The sequence below is a fragment of the Gymnodraco acuticeps genome, unplaced genomic scaffold (genome assembly GCF_902827175.1).
Source record: "Gymnodraco acuticeps unplaced genomic scaffold, fGymAcu1.1, whole genome shotgun sequence".
Taxonomy (NCBI): Eukaryota; Metazoa; Chordata; class Actinopteri; order Perciformes; family Bathydraconidae; genus Gymnodraco; species Gymnodraco acuticeps.
The window spans coordinates 52,133-64,892 of record NW_022990567.1 but is presented as its reverse complement, the minus strand read 5'-3'; the positions used below and the strand labels follow the sequence as shown (position 1 = coordinate 64,892).

Here is a 12,760-nt window from a genome sequence, read left to right as displayed (position 1 = left end):
TAACGCGTTACTTTGTAACGCCTTACACCCATCTCTGACTACAGCAAAAGTATTCTCCGTCGGGACTTCCTGCAACAACACCACGCCGTTATCTTGATTCTGATTGGCCAGAAGACATTATCAAAGATGTTCTATTGAGAAGTCGATCACTACGTGACAAAAGTTTTCAAAACCGTGGCTACTGAAATCAATCTTACTAACTGCTGTCTGTGCAATTTACTCCGCGCGAGTTGGCAGACTTTATTTTACTTACTTTAACATCATTTTTCATGGTGGGGCTAAGCCATTTCTTGGTATGGGTGTAGCCTACCCCAGCCATACCCTGGCGCTGCCACTGGTGGTGGCACGTATGGGGCGGGCCATTCTGCACATGCATTAAATGCGTTAAATATTTTAACGCAATTAATTCAAAAAATTAATTACCGCCGTTAACGCGATAATTTTTACAGCACTACTTAAAATGTTACATTAAAATACCTTAAATAAAGTTCTGATGAGAAAAACTGTTTTTTACATTTTGTTTTTATTAGATTTGTATGATCAAACACTAAAATAAATACAGAACCTAAAGTTCTACAGCTAGAATACTGTTATTTTACAGCTTGTTTCTAACATTTTCCAATCAAACAGGTTCAACAAAATGACATCACAAAATGTTCTGTAGGAAACAATTACTCTGAAAACTTAAAATATAAAAATATTTGTAGAATTATAGTACAACTAATGAATACAGCATTTCATATTTAAACATCATACTTATAAACAGTATAAACAAAAAGTAAGTTTAATTTTTTAAGATTACTTTGAAACATTCTCAACTGAAAATAACAGAAATTACAAAATGGCGACATATGTTCACATAGTCAATTTGAAGGAGCAGTGTGCAGGATTTAGTACGTCTAACAATGGTAGGTTCCAACCAATGGATAACTTGTTCACTCACCCTCCTATCCCAAGTTTGTAGGAGAACGAATATTGGCTGCAAAAAACTTGAGGCCCAATCATGTTTCCTCGGTCCATTCTGCGCTACTGTATACGTGGCAGTGCAACCTAGACTAGAGGACAAACAGATCAGAATCAGAAACGGGTTTATTGCCAGGTAGGTTCACACGTACGAGGAGAATTTGACTAGGTGTCGTACATACAAATAAAAAAATTAAAAAAGTACACAGATAGCGAACTATATTAAGAACACTGTTGTTGAGGTGGCGAGAGGTTTTGGTCCTGATGGAGAGAGGTTTTGGTCCTGATGGAGAGAGGTTCTGGTCCTGATGGAGAGAGGTTCTAGTCCTGATGGAGAGAGGTTCTGGTCCTGATGGAAAGAGGTGTTGGTCCTGATGGAGAGAGGTTCTGGTCCTGATGGATTGTGTTGAAGGCAGAGCTGAAGTCCACAAACAGGATCCTGGCGTAGGTTCCTGCTGTGTCCAGGTGCTGGAGGAGGAAGTGAAGTGATAACTATTAGTAAACCATAATGATGGATGTTATTATCAGCAGCTGCCAATAGATCCCCTAAATCTTGTATGATGGACCTTTGAAGCACAAGCACAGGGCTCGAGCTTAAGGACGTCCCGTCGTCGAAAAAAATAGTATCGGGGAGGATAAAAAATAATTTTGGGACGAGAGTTAAAATAAAAATACCCTGCTAACTCTACTACAAAAGGCGATGAAAATGAAACCGACTGCACGTTTTGTGTAGCACATTAAACCTCCTTGTCAACATAAACACACACGCACATTTAGAAACCCGCGTACACACACGTAGCTACAGCTGTGCCCGCAAATTCCTGGCCCGCAAATTCGCGGGTCAAGCTATGTACTGACTGAGTGTGTGTATTTTGCGGGTTGAGTGATGTACAATGGCATCCCGTGGAGGAATTCTGAAATGTTTTACCGTTAATCAATAAAACGCACAGCAGAACCAGACCCTAGAGCGCCGGCCTCTTTATTTACTTACTCCTCTTCATCCCCTATGGGTAATAAGGCTGAGATGAGAACTCTCCATCGTATTTAGTCCTTAGCAATATGCTGCGCCTCCCCCTATGTAGGGATGGGTACCGAGCCCTGGTATTAAACGGGCCGGAATTATTAAAGACAGTGGTAACGTTAAGCTCCGACGTTATTGGACTTTTTATCGGTACTGGAGACATTTAAAATATATGTCATATGTATTATTGCTACATACACATTATATCGCAGTTTTAATTTAATAATTATCGGTCCGATATTAGCAATTATGACGTCATCCCCATAAACCCGATACCAGTATTAATAGCCCCGATAATATACAATATATTTTTTGGGTAAAAAAAAATAAAAAAAATACTGCGGTGTGGGTGGATTGGGATGAGGGGCGCTTGTTTTTCACTCGGCTCCTCCCGTTTTGCCAGTACTGTGGTATTAGTGGTTTAGGAAGAGGGGATTCTTCACAAATCCAGCGCTCCCTAACTCATGCCTGGCTGTGACGTAAATGGTGTGCGGCCGTGAAGCCAGGACAGTAAACAAACATGTCGTCGGTGGTATGGGACTATTTCAAAGTTTCGGAGTTGGAAAGTTTGCTTGCTATTTGTAACAAATGTAATGCAGAAGTTCCACGAGGAGGGAAAAAGGCAACGAGCTATAATACTTCGAACCTGATCACCTGAAACATCGCCATCGCTACGATGGTGTGTTAAAAGCGTACAAAGACGCCTGCGCTGCTAAACTAGCGGCAAATCCAAAGCCAGCTGCAAAGGCACCGGGGCTTTTATCTATCGACGAGACTTTTGAAAAAGGCAAGAAGTTTGCCAGAGACGACCCCAGGGCTAAAACGATCTCTAACTTCATCATAGAAATGATGGCGCTTGACGACCAGCCCTTTTCCCTTGTCGAAGAGAAAGGATTCAGTCGGCTAGTTAATCATTTGGAGCCCAGGTTTATCCTTCCAAGCCGCCGCCACTTTTCAGACGAGTGTTTACCAGCCAAGTATAATGAGATCGCCACACTCCTTCATACTCTGATCGATAACGATATACGGGACATAAGTTTCACCACGGACATATGGACCAGTGATGTTAGCCCCGTTAGCATGCTAGGTCTGACGGCGCAGTGGCTGGACAAAGACTACAAACTGTACAGAGCGGTGTTGCATTCTCAGGAGCTACCAGGTTCACACACAGCCGATATGATCCGTGAGGCTTTTGAAGCCATGCTTCAGCAATGGAACATTAGTAAAGAGATGGTCCATGTTGTCCTAAGAGACAACGCACGTAATATGGCGAAGGCTTTTGGTGACTATGGAGTTGATAGCCTGGGCTGCATGGCCCACACTTTACAGTTGGCCGTGAATGAGGCTGTGCTTAGCCAAAGAGCTGTGTCTGACTGTGTTGCCATCGGGCGGAAGATTGTTGGACATTTTAAGCACTCCCAAGTAGCGTCCACCGCCCTGGAAAAGTTACAGGCAAACCTGCGAAATGGAACAACAACCACTACTACTACCACCAGTACACGACTCCAACAGGACGTGGCCACACGTTGGAACAGTACATTTTACATGCTTAAGAATCTGGTGGCGCAGAAGCAAGCTATTGCAGCTTATGCAGTAGAATACAAGTTACCAGCAACACTCAACTCCCACCAATGGGCCCTGGTTGAAAACATGTTGACCATCCTCGATCCGTGTGAACAGCTGACTAGAAATATTAGCAAAACTACAGCCACAACGGCAGACGTAATCCCCTCCATCCAAGCCTTAACGCGCCTGCTAAAACAAACTGTTCCAACAGACCACAGAGTGAAAACTTCAAAGGAGACCCTGTTAAAAGCAGTCCAAACGCGTTTTGGTGACATCGAGGAAAAGCCCTTGTATTATTTCTCAACGCTATTGGACCCGAGGTACAAGGACCGCTACTTCACCCTTGCATCAAAACGGCAAGCTATAGAAATGCTGCGGGAACAGCTGTACAGCGTCGTCGAGAGAGACCGCCGTGCCACAGACACCCCCGGCCCCCAGCCAGATGAGCCACCGGCAAAGAGCAGCAGGGGAGACGAGAACAACAACTCCTTCTTGGGCATGTTTGAGGCAATCCTCGAAGAAAATACAGATGCTGCAACTGAACACCAGGAAAACAGCAGAGTCGATGCGAACGTAAGTGTATATTTTTGTTTTAATTGTTTTATGAACACAATGTATAACTTATGTTACAAATGGGACCGGATATTCAGAACATCATCATAATTATATTTTGTTCTTCTGTGTTTTGTTTTTTACTGAAAGCTCCAGTCATATCTGTTGGAGGCCACGCTTCCCATGAACCGTTGCCCGCTGGAATACTGGAGAAGCAACCAGTCCCGTTACGAGTGCCTGGCCCAACTTGCTCGTAAATATCTGTCGGCTCCTTGCACTAGCGTTGACAGCGAGCGTTTGTTTTCTGCTGCTGGACACGTGATGACCCAGCAAAGAAACCGACTTGCATGCGACAAGGCAGAGATGCTGCTCTTCGTCAAAAAAAAATCTCCCTCTGATCAAACCAGAATTTTAAAAAAAAGTAGAACTTTAGAAGAATAGCTACCTGCTCTAAAGGGAGCTAAAGTAACAATGCAGGATCAAGGGTCAAATGTGAATCTCTCTCTCTGAGAAAAAAAGAGGACAATTGAAACCTTATGCTTTTGTGAAAAACGGGTTCACTGTCATTTATATGGGTTATAAAGCAAGTCATTAATCCTTTGTTCTGTAAATGACTGTTTGTTACTGTGTGGAATGCACTTTTTCAGTTTGTGTTTACATATAAATGTCTAACTTGTTTCAGTACCTTATTTTTTTGTTACTGTGAGGAATGCACCTTTTCAGTTTGTTTACAGAGACTGATTTTACTTGTCAGTATTTAATTTGAATCCTTATGCAAAGATTTGCACTTTTGCAGCATCCCTTCTAGAGGAGTAGAGGCCTTTATTTTTATATCACTAAGTGATGCACCTTACTATGGCAAATGTTTACATTTTACAATCTATTTGACAGGTTGTCAAATTGTTTTTGTTTGATTTATTTTGGCAAATGTTTGATAGGCTTGTTGTCCTATAAATGCCAGGTAATAGTTGTTTCCATTTCTTAATATGGACCACTCATTGTTCACTCATTGTTCAGGGAAACACATTGTCATTGACTGATTGACTCAATTATATTTATTTGGGAAAATAAATATGGTCACTTTGAAGAGTCAAAACTGTTCTCTTGGCTTTGTTTTGTTCATAGTAGTAATGTTCATGTCATTTGCTCACTACTAGTCTTTTTTTACGACCAGGTGTGCAAAACCTACAGGTACATTTAATATATATATATTAGGGCTGTCAGTCGATTAAAATATTTAATCGCATGATTGTCCATAGTTAATCGCGATTAATCGCACATTTTTGATCTGTTCTAAATGCACCTTAGAGGAATATTTTTCAAGTTTTTAATACTCTTATCAACATGAGTGGACAAATATGCTTTATGCTAATGTTTATTATCATTTCAACAATGACAAATATTTTCATGAATATTAAACACAACAACCTCTGAACATTACAAATATTCGCCTCAATTCAACCTGGAACCTCTCTCATACTACAATACGGTGTGTGTGTGTGTGTGTGTGTGTGTGTGTGTGTGTGTGTGTGTGTGTGTGTGTGTGTGTGTGTGTGTGTGTGTGTGTGTGTGTGTGTGTGTTAGGGCTGCACGGTATTGAGAAAAACTGACATCGCGGTTTTTTCCCCCCCTGCGGTATATATTGCGTTTTTTTAAACCTGTTAAACCCCAAAGTCCCGGCGGGTACTTTACTTTATTTTTCACGACAGTGTCTCAGGGGATCGTAATATTTAAGAACCTATTAATGTGTTATACCGGATTAACGGAAATAATCTCAGCTAACTGACGATACAAACCATTTTATACCAAAACAAAACACAAGTCTCATAAGAAGCATCTAAATGACCCCTGAGCGAAAAATGCTAACGCACTTTGGCACAGAACTAAAGATAAAAGTACCCTTATTATTACTTATCGTAGCTGCACTTACAAGATATCCGATTAAAGCTGAGGATCCACAGATTATTTAGGTATATAGTATCATCACTGAGTGATCTGAACTCGGACAGGGGAAGCAAACACAGACATCACAACACGTACCTTTACGTAGCTTCGAGGGGAGATGTCTCACCGTAGCTGTCAATCTGATCAAAAGACGTGTTCAATGGCATTAAAACGAGAAAGAAAAAACGCGGCTGAATTGGTTAATCCATAGGTTTGTAACGTCTCTGTATAAAAAAATGATTTAATTTATAATCCATAATTCCATTTTTATGTAAATATCGCAGAGCAAAAGTTAGCTGCTAATGGTAGCCACCAGAGTGGCTGCTGCTTCCGGTCTTGGTAAGGCGGAAGTCTCTCACACACACATTACCAAATAAGGACTGTGTGATTTCCCCTCGATTCCATTGGCTCTGACGGTCAGAAAGAGATGTCACATGTCAAAATCCAGCAAGGTGGGCCAGAGATATGGAAAATCCACCCAAATGGCCCCAAAAGAGGGTTTTTTTGTGCTAAATCTGTCTAAAAAGGTCAAATATCAGGGGAAGTTCTACACACAGTCACATACCAACACATGAACAAATAAGGAGTGAGAGTGACGACGCGTAGCTGCATACCACCAAGGTGGCTACCATTAGCAGCTAACTTTTGTGATCCGATTTTTACATAAAAATGGAATTATGGATTATAAACAATTGCTTCAAAGCCACAGATACATTATCAACCTATGGATCAACCGATTCAGCCGCGTTTTTTCTTTCTCGTTTTAATGCCATTGAACACGTCTTTTGATCAGATTGACAGCTACGGTGAGACGATCTCCCGTAAAAGCTCTGTAAAAGGTACGTGTTGTGATGTCTGTGTTTGCTTCCCCTGTTGCGAGATCGGATCGCTTAGATACTATACTTAAATAATCTGTGGAGTCTCAGCTTTAATCGGATATATTGTATGTGTAGTTTCGATAAGTAATAAGGGTATCTTTATTTTTGAATTCTGTGCTAAAGTGCGTTAGCATTTTGTTTTGTTTTAAATGAATAAAACCGCACGTCCCTGCGGTGTGAATACCGCGCATGCGCATACCGTGGTTATCGCCATGACACGGTATATCGTTCAGCCCTAGTGTGTGTGTGTGTCTGTGCGCGCGCGCGTTGGAGCTATGTGCAACTCAAGGCATATGCTCGAACCGGAGCTGCCTGGACGCTGCAATCATGTTGCGCACTATCCGTGCTGAGTGTGCTGACTTTTCGTACAATGTCCCACTGTCTGGCTTCCTGCATAAAGTCAAGTGCTCGGCGCAGTTGTGGCGAAATGTCGCTCCTCTGTTTTCATTTAAACAGCTCCTTATATCCATTAGCGCAGCTAGCTAGCACCAGATGCTAACAACAACAATGCACGTAAGGTCTCTCTCTCGCTCGCTCGGGCCACACATACACACACCCTCCCGGTCCTCCAGATGACCAGTCGGTGCCTGCCGGTGAGCGTGGAAGTGTGGTCTGCCACAAGCGGGCGGCAGGAGCGGGGTTGTCAGCATCAGCTTATAGATGGTATTTTAAACTCGATGCGCTCTGAAACTACGGGGCGGCCAAGGAAAAAAAATACACATGCGTTAATCGCGTTAAAATAATTAGTGGCGTTAAAAAAAATTGTGTTATCGGTATCGGTCTTGAGAAGCAGGAAGTTATCGTTATCGGTTTCAAAAAAACAATATCGTGCATCCCTACTTAAAATGGTACATATCGCTGAATCTATATTTTCATCTTCAGGTGATGACATCTGCATAATGTCCCTGTTCAATAAGATTCGAGCATTTTGTAATCCAGTGAGGAAATTCAAGACCAGTAAATATTGATTGATTAAACAACACTAAATAAAATATTAGTGTTTTCTTCAAACTCAGACTCTCTGCTGCAGCTGTACCTCAAAGACAAAACAATAGTCTGATGATCTTTGTTGAACAAGGTCTGATTGTCCTGTACAATGTGGGGTATTTTTAAATACTTTACTAAACCACATTCAATATTATGTTAGACACAAGTTAGTTATTACTCACATATCAAAGTATTTTCATCTGCAAGATGGAAGAATAGCTGGGTGCTGCCTGGAGAGACTGATGAGGGACACAGGATGGCATCAGCAGCTTTCCACACAAAGCCATCACATCTTCTCTTCCATAGTCCTCACTGTCCACTGGTGCTCTGTCAAAAGAGTGAACATCACAGCTGTCATGTTAACCCTTTGTTACACAACATACAACCAACATGTGTCAAAAGTGACCCGAATTAGTTTTAATTGTAAATATCTTTGCAATAAATTACTTTAACCATTCAGGATTCCAGGTATTCCTCAATTAACCTGTTTTGGATCAACACCAATTCTAATTTTTATTTTTCCTTTCTTACTTTTTGAATAAAAATCATGTTTGTATCACTACACTTCTAAGGGACAACATGGGTCAAACATTACCCGTATTCTTTTGCTATGTTATTTCATGCATGTCTGAGTGTTTCTTTACTATACATTTCAAAAATAATTAATTTGAGCAGTGATTTGGACCAAGCATGTATGATGTCGTAATACAAAAAGTATTTTAGTTCACACAGTGTGACACTAGCTAGTCATGTTAGCGTGTAATATATAGAGCAGGGCTAACTAGCAAGTTAGCCGAACGTTAGCGGTTAGCTGTTTATGCTATGCTAGCTGTTGGCTACTGAACATTAACCAACTAGATTCCGCTGTAAGAAAGCTGTGAAACTTTACATTAAACTTGGCGACAACACTGTGACACCCTGCTGCATGTTTATGTGTAATTCTCCCGTGTTGGAGACGAGAGGGTGGGGGCAGCACCGCAATAAGCTGTAAACTAACGTTAGCAGCCACATGTAAAGCCGGGTTTCCCGGGCGCAACATCTTGCAAGAAACAGCATCTCAGGGCTTCTTAACATTTAACAACCTATTAATGATGCATACCAACTTAACGGGAAGAAACTCAGCTAACTAGAAGAAGAAACGGAACCTTAAATAAAAAATAAAACATTCACAATCTAAGGATTATCTAAATACATGTTTAACTCCATTACAATTGCAGGACTCACCAGATCTCAAGTCTTCTGTTCTTTGTTGACGTCCCGATGCTCATATTTAACGTGTAGATGTAAAACGATCCCGATATTAATCCATAAACTAAACTCCTGCAGTAGACATACAGACAGCTGTAGCTCCAGCAGGAGGAGACCCGCTCAAACTGATGTGAATGTTTCAAATGTGAACGACAGGCGCGGACCGTTCTCATTGGCAGGTTTCTTCGATTACGTTTATATTAACCAATCAGGAGTGTTGTGGACTCATTCCAAACATGCCTGACTTGTCTGCCGTGTTTTGGCTAAATTCTATTTCAAGTGCCGTAGCTCTGGCTGTCGGCCAGAATCCGAAAACCATACATTATACTGTAAAACTAAGGTTTATTACTGTATACTGACCAATGAAAAAAAAACACAGCAACATAAATAAAACAAGGATAACTGTGACTTATTGTTGAGTAAATAACAGTGTGTGTTTTCAACCTTGGTCCTCCCTGCAGAGATTTCTCCACTTTCTATGATTTTTATTTTTTTTAATGATATTGTCAACTGTAGATGTTTACAATATAGTAAGTTAGGAATGTCATGAAAACATATTTATTTACTTTTGTTTCAACATTGGATATTTTGTGTTTGTGGTGGATTCAATCGAATATTGAGAAAATGATTTATGTAAATATGTTTTACTTACATTTTACGTTTTTTTTTATTTAACGCTTTTTTTTACAGTTTTATGTTTACCTTAAAATTACAAAGAACATCTTAAAGTCTTATAATGTTAATACACTTGTATATTACGAGTTACATATTTAATTACAGATAATACTTATATTTTACGTACATCTGCATGTATTTTCTGAAAGTGCAAAAATACTGTAAATATTATATAGTAAATTTACTGTAAAAAAAAGGAAATAAACGTTATTTGTTGTTATTGTCAAAATACTTAAAATAATGTTTTGGGTTGTTAATTTAATTTTTTTAACAAACTGTAAAGTCCACTGAGACAAATGTAACATTTGTGATATTGGGCTATATAAATAAACATTGATTGATTGATTGAATTTATAGTTAATATCTGTCATTTTACAGGATTTTGCAAGTTATTTAAAAAAACATGATAATTACTATAAAAATTGACAGTTATTTCCTGTAAAATTACGATCTTTTTTACAGTGTGCCAGCATGTGTAACTGGAGAGAACGCAAATCCCCTTGGCGGTTTATATACGATATTGTGGTCGTGTTGTCTGTCCTCACGAGGACATGATGTCCTCTGAGAAAAGGCAGAAAGCGTTTCAGGGGGAGGAACACCGCTAAAAGCTCCAGAAAATGTATGTGTGACCGTTGGAGGTCTCTGCTCCAGAGACCCCTCACAGGTCGACCTTCGTATATACACCCCCAGCCCGTCAGACATGCGTCTGTGGTGACCACCTTCCGCGATAGGACAGCACCCATAGGCACGCCCCGTACTAGAAAAGTCGGGTGCAGCCAGTAGCGCAGTGCCATTACGCATTTCATAGTGACCATCACTCTCCGCGCGCCATGACGCACACTCTTAAAACTACTGGGTTAAAAAATAACCCAATCATAACCCAGCTGCTGAGTCACTATAGGACAGAACACACGCTGGGTTGTCTTAACCCATATGCTGGGCTGGATCATTTTAACCCATGTGCGGGGTTGTTTATTTGACCCAAGCTAGTGATTGAAATTAACTACATCACTGGGTTAAATAAATATAAACCATATATTGGGTTGTTTATTTGACCCAAGCTAGTGATTGAAATTAACTATATCACTGGGTTAAATTAATATAAACCATACATTGGGTTGTTTATTTGACCCAAGCTAGTGATTGAAATTAACTATATCACTGGGTTAAATTAATATAAACCATACATTGGGTTGTTCAATTGACCCAAGCTATTGATTGAAATTAACTATATTGTTGGGCTAAATAGAATATAATAATAATGTATAATAGTGTAATGAATTATCTCCAAACACACCGTATATATATATATAAAAATGCATGTATTGATAATTTGAACAGCTTTGGCAAATCGCCAACATTCCATTTCCACTATAAAAGAACAATGCATTTTAGCATAATACAAATTCAATATATTTAACTCTTAAATAAATAAAAACACCTTAAAAACAGTGCTAGGGCCTTGAGAAATATCTGTGTGTATTTTAACCATCACTTATGAGTGAACACAATTTTCAGGAACAGTTCTGCGTATTAATTTAACACATGGACCATAAAGACCCAATACATATAAAAGTATAAAACAACATCTACGAACAGTCCTTCAACTTGAAGCTGAACAGTAACAAATCTGTCAATGAACACAACAGAACACAGATGTAAAGCAGCAGGATGTAAACAGAGGAGAACAGTGTGTGTGTGTGTGTGATTGTTAAAGTGCAACTTTGTTGGTTGGATTAAACTGCCAAAAGCTTTTTCAGGCTCAACACCCTGGGCTTCAAGTTCCCCTCAACACTTTCTAGGTGAAGTCGAAAGTGTTGGCCAAGTCTTTTGGGTAGCTCAGATGCAGGGCAAAGGTCAGTGCAAAAAGCAGGATGAATGCGTCAGCCAGTGTGGGGAGTTCCATAACTCCGTTACCCTCAATGACAACAGCGATCCTCTCTGGGCAGAAGAGCGTGGTATCTGTTGACCTGGCACTGATCATGAGAAGTCCGACCGTGATGCCCTCTGTGTCTGGATCATCAGACTGCTCCACCTGATGACAAGAACAGATAAACGTTACCCAAATTGCCTTGCCTCTCTCAGAAATGTGTTTTCTGAAAAATACATCAGTGACATATCACATAAAATAACCGTATGTTTTGTGCATAATCTGGGTTTAAGGAAACGCCTATTAGCATTGCACAACATAATGTTACAGCACCAGAAACGTCAGCCTCCAAAATAACCAATCAGTTGACATAAATGCTTTCAACAAAAATCATATATAACCTTCATAAGGGTAGGATTTATTTTATCACTGTATTAGACTGTTACTATTAGCTAGTTGTACCTAATAAACTGGCAACTGAATATATATTTACAGTATAATCTCTCCCTACTACACATACAAAAAAATATGGGGAACACTAGAGATTATTTTGTATTGAACACTGATGCTGCAGGAAAGAAAGCCCTCTCTTGATTGTATATTTTATTAAATCACCTGAGCCCATTTTATACACGCTTAATTTCAAATAAATCCTTAGAAATCATATTCAACACCTCTGAAGTGTTGAAGTAAAGGGAGATTATGTTCAACATGTCCATTGTGTACCTTACAATAATTACAATTCTTATGGCAATATTCAAATCTTGGAACTAGAACCTGAATGGGATGTGAGCAAAACAAGAGATAATGTTTGATTAACAACACCTGAGTGACAGAATCAAGCTTTGATGACACCAGGACAGTTCATACTTTTTCAAACTAAATCTATCATTTATTATAATTTTTTCACTATAAAAATTCAAATAATTGTCTACCTGCGATAGAGCTCCTGAAAAAATGTAACAAGATAAACTATATTTGTGGATGATCTGTCACATACATTCAAAACAGTTATTATTCTGACTTACATGCCACAGCCTCGGAAACGTGGAGTCA

The 12,760-nt window shown here is 39.7% G+C and overlaps 1 long non-coding RNA gene across 1 annotated transcript; it reads right to left on the bottom strand.

The window, feature by feature from the left end:
• Window positions 1-1,374: 1,374 nt before the first annotated feature.
• Window positions 1,375-9,276, bottom strand: LOC117553790. The gene is made up of 3 exons (XR_004570194.1): window positions 9,136-9,276; window positions 8,094-8,238; window positions 1,375-1,431 (listed from the first exon to the last, which is right to left on the bottom strand). It is a non-coding gene; the product is annotated as an uncharacterized LOC117553790 (long non-coding RNA).
• Window positions 9,277-12,760: the final 3,484 nt, after the last annotated feature.